Below are 7,603 nucleotides of genomic sequence, written 5' to 3'. Positions count from 1 at the left end.
TTTAAGGTTTTAGATTGTATTTGTAATGTTATTAATGTTCTATCCATTGAAAAAATAAATTGAATTTTTTTTTATCCTTGTGGACTGGTAAAGAGAGTTGAATCATTAATTGTGAATAAAAATTGGTTGTTTTCATATTAATTGAGGAACTTTATAGTCATGCCTAGCTCTAACACACATGCAATATATAAAAAAAAAAAACAAAAACATCTTTTGCAGATAAAAACACTTAAGCTTGATCTAAAAAGGAGAGTTTTACGAAGAACTGCAGTTACAAACTAGTAGCATCTGCGATTGCTGTTTGAGAAGGTTAAAAAAATAAATAAATAAAGACACAAGCTTCATGTCAACCGCACCACAAGTCTCCAAGAACATCAGAAACGATCGCTATTCTGATTGTAGTAGGGCCTGAAAAGCTGGTAAATATGACAACTCTGTTTTAGCCAAGCTATTTAGTTATTAGTCGTTTACTTTTAGCCAAGTGTGTGTCTGAAGTAAAAAGTTATGTCCAAATAAACCCCCCCAAAAAAGTATTTCACAAAACGCTTACTCAAACAACAAAATAGATTTTAAGTTGCAACATGTGGCGATTCTGAAGCAGCTTACAGAAATATTTTCAACTATTCTAGACAGATTAAACTTTAATTGATCCCACGATAGAGAAATCACCTCTTTACCATACTGCAAATAAACTATAAATTGGATATTGACCCATTTTCTTATTCCAACATGGTAACCGAGGAGTAAAAAACATGTTAACAATGTGGAAGATGATTTTACATTAGATCAATCATGTCAGTGGAATCCAACCTTGTAAATAATAATTTTGTCAAAAACCAGCAGCTAAAACCGAAGCATTGGATAACTCCATATGACAAGAATAACATTTATTACTAAGAGACTAATCTAGTAAAAGTTCAAAGAAGGACAAGTTTGTCACGAATAATTTGTTTTAATACGTAAAAGAACTCTTCCATTATTATATTTCCTTTATAAATTCTTTTCTTGAGGAAGTCAGGGTCAGATAGAAATTTGAGTGTTCACCTCCATCTGACAGAATAATTGCAGGCACAAAAGAGAGGCTCTTAAAGCATTAAGTGAGTCTGCTGTCTTTCATCTGAAACTTTTAAATGAATGTTACGATTTAACAAGTAGAACTTTTTTATTATTATAAAAAATTACTTTGCAGGAATAAAAATGTAAAAGTCTTTAAGAGTATCATCTTTATACAGTTGGTTACTGAGGGTGTTGCTCACAAAAATGGTTCTAGTTTAGCCTTTAAAGAAAAGAAAAAGTCTTAAGAAAAAGTTTGACTTTTTTTTAACTTAGTCAGTGAGAAAATGTGCATTGAAAACTGAAGAGCTAGCTAAAAAGGTAACAAAAAAAAGGTAATTCATTTTTTAAGAGAAGAAGGTTGGCAGTATAGCTAAGGAATCCAGAGTGTGAATCCAGAGGAATCCAAAGCCCTAAGGCCAACCGCCAACAAGGTTGAACGTGTGACAGAAAGAAAAAACAAAAAAAGGGACCTGCTTGCTGAAAAAAAGAAAAAAATCTCCCTTTTTGCTTTGACTTTTTTCTGAATATCTGAGCTTTACCACCATTTCTTATGGAACTATTACTCCCATGATGGCAGGTACCAATTCTCTACAAACTCATTAAAGTTGATGTGAAATCTGAACTCTTCTTTTTTCTCTTCCATCTTTTGGTTTAAACCAACCAAAACACAAGGTTGCACAAAAATCTGATGCAAGTAAAAAAAAAAAAAGTTTAAGTCATTAGATTGTTTAAGTTAAACAATGGTGTCAACTTGTCCAACTGGGACATAAAAATCCAGTGATACAAGAAAAACTTCTTAAATAATTCAGGTTTTGTCCCCAAATTCCTTTTAAATGGACAGCACATTAGCTGTCGATTTCAAACGTTAAAATATCTATGCAGGACTATATAAGGAACAAACTTTTGTTAAAAAAAAAAACATCAATGCATTTTATTTCGCTAATAAAAAAGGGAAAAAGGAGCAACATTCTGCTTCTATATTTGAAGTGGAGGAATCCTTCATACTTAAAAACCTTGGAAATGTACGCAACTATAGAAATGTGAGAAACCACTGTTTAAGATCTTGTATGGTTTGTGAACTGTAAGCATTAAAACATAAGGTATTTCAGATGTCCTCTGACCTTGCACTACACTATCCTCCATATTATGCTATACATTTCTGTACAGCTGTATCTAATCATTGGTTGCTTTCACACTTGGATAGTCCTGTGGACTTAGATTGAATGAGCAAAAAATGCTAATACATTTCACCTTCATCCGGTTGGTTTGGCTCCACATACAGCACTCTCAGAGGGGAACCAGAGACTGAAGCCGAATGAATAGAAAAATCATTTAGTGCCAAACACTGTTTTCCTGGGGGCAGATTGCTTTAAAAAAAGAAAAAAAAAAGAATCAAAGAGGGAGAGTGGAATCCTCTAATAATTATCAGAGTGATATGTGTCTGTACATAGTATTTAATATTATTTGCAGTATTTAGTTCACTTCCACATCCCTCAGCTGAACCAGGTTTCACTTGATTTAACCACACCAGGGTTCAAATGCTCCTTTTAAGCCACTATGTTTTCTATGACAGTTTCTGCAATATGGGCAGCATGTCATGTACCGGTGCAACAAAAACGGCAAGAGAAACTGGAGCTTTCCATCTGCACCATTTAGAGCCAGATACGAGGAAAACAAAGATGTTTATGGATCTAGTCGTCTACAAGTGTATGCATCAGGATGGAGCGGAGCAAAGAGCCTGCAGCACGCCCACTGTATTTTCTGTCACAAATACACTCTTTTTCAAGAGGACATGTTTCTGTCTGCTCCTGATTCACAACAATTTGAACAAAGAAATACTCAGAAATGCAATTTTGAGTCAAATACCTTACAGGTTCTTGCTAGCATATTAACATTTATTAAAAGTGACAGTAGGAAATAGGAACTTTGCAATTTGCTGTTTAAATCAAAATCATAAATTCCAATCTTAGTTTAATTTTGATATAATTTATGTAACAGACAACAGCCTTTTGTCCTTTTATATCTTCAAAAAAGATGCACACTTCAATAAACGGCTTTGTCATGAAACAGGAGCTGATAAAACATCACATTTAATGTGTCCAGAAGACCTAATAAAAACTTAATATGCCTCTTGGGCCAAGGTCAAACCTTCTGCCTCCAAAATGAGCATAACTTCATTTGCAAGGCTAATTAAGCGTGAATGTCACAGGGGCATAGTCCTGTGAGGATAATTTTGTTTAGATGAGATGGATTTTGTTTTTGTTAATTTTGTGATATTGGGGGGCATCAGGTTGTAAAGATGCTATTAAAAAATTGTCTATGATCATTTTTACGCCCACCGTGTACAGTCTGAATGATTCTTTTAGGAATACAAAACTGCAATCCAGGATACTTTTCTTAATACACCAACCTACCGGATTACATTGTCTTTTTTCCAAGACATTATTCTGACTGTTGTCCAATAATGTTAATTAGAGACATCAATATATTCTAAATGTATTTTCTACAATAAGAGGAACTGAATAACTACTGACGTGCAATATTCTAACGTGCAATTTCACATATGTCTTTACAAATAAATTATGATGCACTGACTTGCCATATTTTTGGAGTACAAGTCGCGATTTTTAATATAGTTTTGTCAGGGGTGCAACTTATGGTCAAGGATGACTCATTTGTGATTTTTTTAAAAACATAAATAGGCTAATTTAATCTTATTTTACCACCAACAACCAAGTGCCCTCTAGTGGTCATTTTCCACTAATAACCACTAGAGGGCACTTTAGGTGTGTGCATCTATATTTGCTACTTAGAGCAATGCAGAAGAAGAAGCGCCGTCCAAAATAATCATGGAGAATCCAATTGTTCTCCTCCTTAACTTTGATCTTTTTTTTTTCTTATTTGCATTGGGCATTAATATTTTTGCTTAATTAATTTTCCCACTGATGCAAGTTATCAAACTGGGTTAGAGAGATGAAAGTACCGCTGAACACACAGTCAGTCAGTCTTTCATTCATTCCTTCATGGCTCCTGCAGAGAGCTCAGACATGATTACCGATGCTTTTGTAGAGCTGTTCAAAATAAATAAACCTGATCTTCTGATATCGTTGTCTTCCGTAATGAACTGTTGCACTTTTCTCTCAAAAGTGTGACCTAAACACTACAGTGCGATTTATATAGTGTATGTTTTTCCCCTCCTTTATTATGCATTTTTGGCTCTTGCGACTTATACTCCAGGAAAAAAAGCCCGTCCAGTTGAAAACTCAATGTGCTTTGCTTTGGTTGCCTTTCAGCTCCACCACTGATTATATGACTTGTTCCTCCTAATAACCCCTTACTATCCATCAGATCTTCTTTTACCTTACAGACTTCCCAGAACTCTCAGGTCCTCAGGTGCTGATGTGCTAACAATTCTGAACCCAAACACATAGTGAGGCTGCATTTCACCATTACGGTCCTCGCCCCTGGAATGGAGCTTCTGCCAGGATTTTTAACAACAGTTGAAAACCTGTCTCTTTAATACAGTTTTAACTGATGTAGGCAAGTGTTTTACTATTCTCCTTAGAGCTATTATTACTCATTCTAGTTTGTTTTTCTTTTAATAAATACTACATTGTTTTTAATTAAATAAATCAATCTACTGTATCATTTTATAAAAATCTCTTTAATTTTTTTTGACTCTTACTTTTTTATCATCTCCACTGTTTCCTCGCTCTGCTGTGATTTTGATTAATAATAGATGACAGCATTTCAATTAACTAAATGTGCTCATTTTTCCCCAAATACTTCAAAAGTTTTTATTTTCTAGTATTACATTGTGTTTGTATTTAATTGCACTTGAGTTATGTACAGCTGTTGTACAGGTTCATGCGAAAAAGAGCTGTTTAAATAAAATTGCATTGATTGATTTGCTGTGTGGGCTTTAGCGAGTGCTTCAGCAAAAGACTGAGTTTTCCAGCAATTTCTAGCTTCATAAATCAGAAGCCGTTTCAATTCAGACCAATGTCAAAAATGCCAAACTTGTGGAAAAATAATATATATTATTAATAGTAAATAAAGTTGTACTTAACCAGTGCTAAAGCTTCTACGATAATAATAATATTTTTTTCCTGGTCTGAATGGGTGTATCTCATAACAGGAATAATGTTATGGATGATACTCTAGAGTCTTAGGGAAAAATTAACAATAAATCTACTAGTGTTGTAGATTTTTTTTAAGTTAAGATATTGTTTTTTGAGAATTTTTAAATAATTTAAAATGTTTTGTTATTGCTGATCAGTTCAACCACAAAAGAGCCATCAAACACATGCAGTAGTACTTGTGTACCTATGTAAGAAATACTAGTTTAGTGCACTTTAGACTCGGTTAGACGCTTATATATAATACATAAACATATATTATTAATCACATGTAAATTGCATAACACAAACAAGCTGTATTTTTATAAACCCAGTTGATTCCTCTCTCAAAATAGTTGAAACTTATCTATGGTTGAATAGTTTCAGCATTCTTTCACATAGTCGTTAGGAACAACAAACAAGAACAGCAGAAATGTGTGAAGGATGAAGCAGTGTCCCCGCAAAGAGAATGCAAAATTTGTTTCAGCACTGGCAAGGGGGGAATGTCTAAAATAGTACAAATGTCCACAAACACAAAAAGGAAGTGGTCGACAGCTTCAGGCAGTAAAGTTAAGTTAGTTGGTTTGATAAACAAATACATGGAATGACTTCCCCGTCACAGTTCCTCTACAAATGAGCGTAATAAACTGGTATTAATGTTTTTATGAAGATGACGGCTAGCTTGTGAGCTCCGCTTCTTAACACTGAGCAGATGTATGGTTAGCATGCAGGCTAACAGGGACATGCATTCCACAGATAGAGTCAAGCTTTGAAGTTCGTGCGTTCGCCCTCAGCTTCATTTACCGACACAGACGCGCCGAGACTTTTCAATTACACCGTTTAATGCTAAACCACTTCCCCACTAACAATAGGAAAAACCGCAAAAGGGAAATGAGACAGAGAAGAAATTAAGACGCTGCTTTGCTGGTGTGAAACTCCAAATGTCAGCTAGCACTGCAATGAGAATCCCTGGAGGAGACAACAGCAACCTTACCTGCAGAATTACGTGTTAAGAAGAGGCCGACTTGATTCAAAGATGCCGGCGGTTGCTGCTTCCTGGGAGAGTCAAGTACTCCCGTAATGCTCCAAGCTGGATAACAGTTCAGGAAACACACAGAGACTGCTCCTCCAACCAGCCACAACAGCAACTAAATACCATTCAGGAGAACCGTTTCTTATCGCGAGACTAAACGAGAGTTTATGTCAGCCAATTAAATGTTTGGGTTTGAGGCAGTTTGTATCAGGAGGCATGCTCTACAATGCCAACCTCATCAAACCCTATTTTAAGATTATATTTTATTTAATTTTTTTTTAAGCATTCACCTTTCTTCTTGTGAATTCTTTTATTTAACTTTTATCATTGTTATTTATTTTTTTCTTTGTCTGTTCCATTTGCCACAACTTCTTTTTTTTTCAATAAAAAACAAAACAAAATAACTTATTCAAACCAAAAATTGATCATATCTGCAGTGTAAAAAAGATTTATCAAATTTAATTTATTACTGAATTTTAATATAAACATATTAATTCTTTCAAGCACAACATACAATAGAACTTTGTATCTTGTAATTTTTTCTTATTACTCTCTCTGTTTACTATGTGGTAACTTGTAATTTCTTACTCATATCTACTTTGCTGTAAACATTTTGTTTTAAAAAAGTTGTGGTTTTTGATACACTTTCATGTTCTGCAAATGTGTTTATACTCAATGAAGTATGGAGGAGGATTAGGGCATGGAGCATTGAAAATTCTGACTTTAATCTCAGAATTCTGACTTTTAACTCAGAATTTTAAGAAAAAGTTAAGAATCCTGAGATTAAAGTCAACATTTTTCATACCCCCTTTTTTCCCTCTGGCCCTAATCCTCTTCCACAAACAAGACATGCTCTGCAATGACATCAGAAAAAAATAAATAAATAAAAGTTATGGATTTCCCTGCAAAATTCATAAGTATTCGAAACAGATAGAAGGGGCAACAAGTAAGAGCAAATATTCAGAAACATTTTGAATGAGCACAAACTGTCCCAAGTGACAACAAACAAGAATCAATCAAAAACTTGTGAGTTACAAAGGTTTACTTGGATCTTAACTTTATTCTGTAACTTTTTGTTTAAACTCCAAAACATATTTGTAAAAAACACAGTTTATAAACTGTGATTTTAAAAGCAAAACTGATTGATTCCTGTCTTATTTTGAGTTATTTTAATAATACAAATATATTACAACAGATGTTTGGAAATACTGTAGACATGCCTGTCTCACTAAATACGTACTGAATCATTATCAAATATCATCATGGTTTCTTTATGAAGTATTTTGTGTATCTGATAGCAGATTTATGTATAATACTGATGATCTGGACAAAAACAAAACAAAACAATGAAAAATATTAAAACCAGTGCAATATAGACTTAGGTTTAACAGTAAGT

General features: G+C 33.9%; 1 protein-coding gene across 2 annotated transcripts in view; it reads right to left on the bottom strand.

The window, feature by feature from the left end:
• Positions 1–6,898, bottom strand: part of glceb (glucuronic acid epimerase b) — a 49,372-nt gene extending 42,474 nt beyond the window's left edge. The window contains exon 1 of one of the 2 annotated variants that reach the window (XM_024295526.2): positions 6,169–6,898. The gene's annotated coding sequence lies outside the window, so the exon portion shown is untranslated. The remainder of the gene's footprint in view (positions 1–6,168) is intronic. The other variant, XM_024295525.2, reaches the window with a different exon arrangement.
• Positions 6,899–7,603: the final 705 nt, after the last annotated feature.

This window comes from Oryzias melastigma, linkage group LG3, assembly GCF_002922805.2.
Source record: "Oryzias melastigma strain HK-1 linkage group LG3, ASM292280v2, whole genome shotgun sequence".
NCBI lineage: Eukaryota > Metazoa > Chordata > Actinopteri > Beloniformes > Adrianichthyidae > Oryzias > Oryzias melastigma.
The sequence above is the reverse complement of the archived record's forward strand: the minus strand, read 5'-3'. Positions and strand labels throughout refer to the sequence as shown.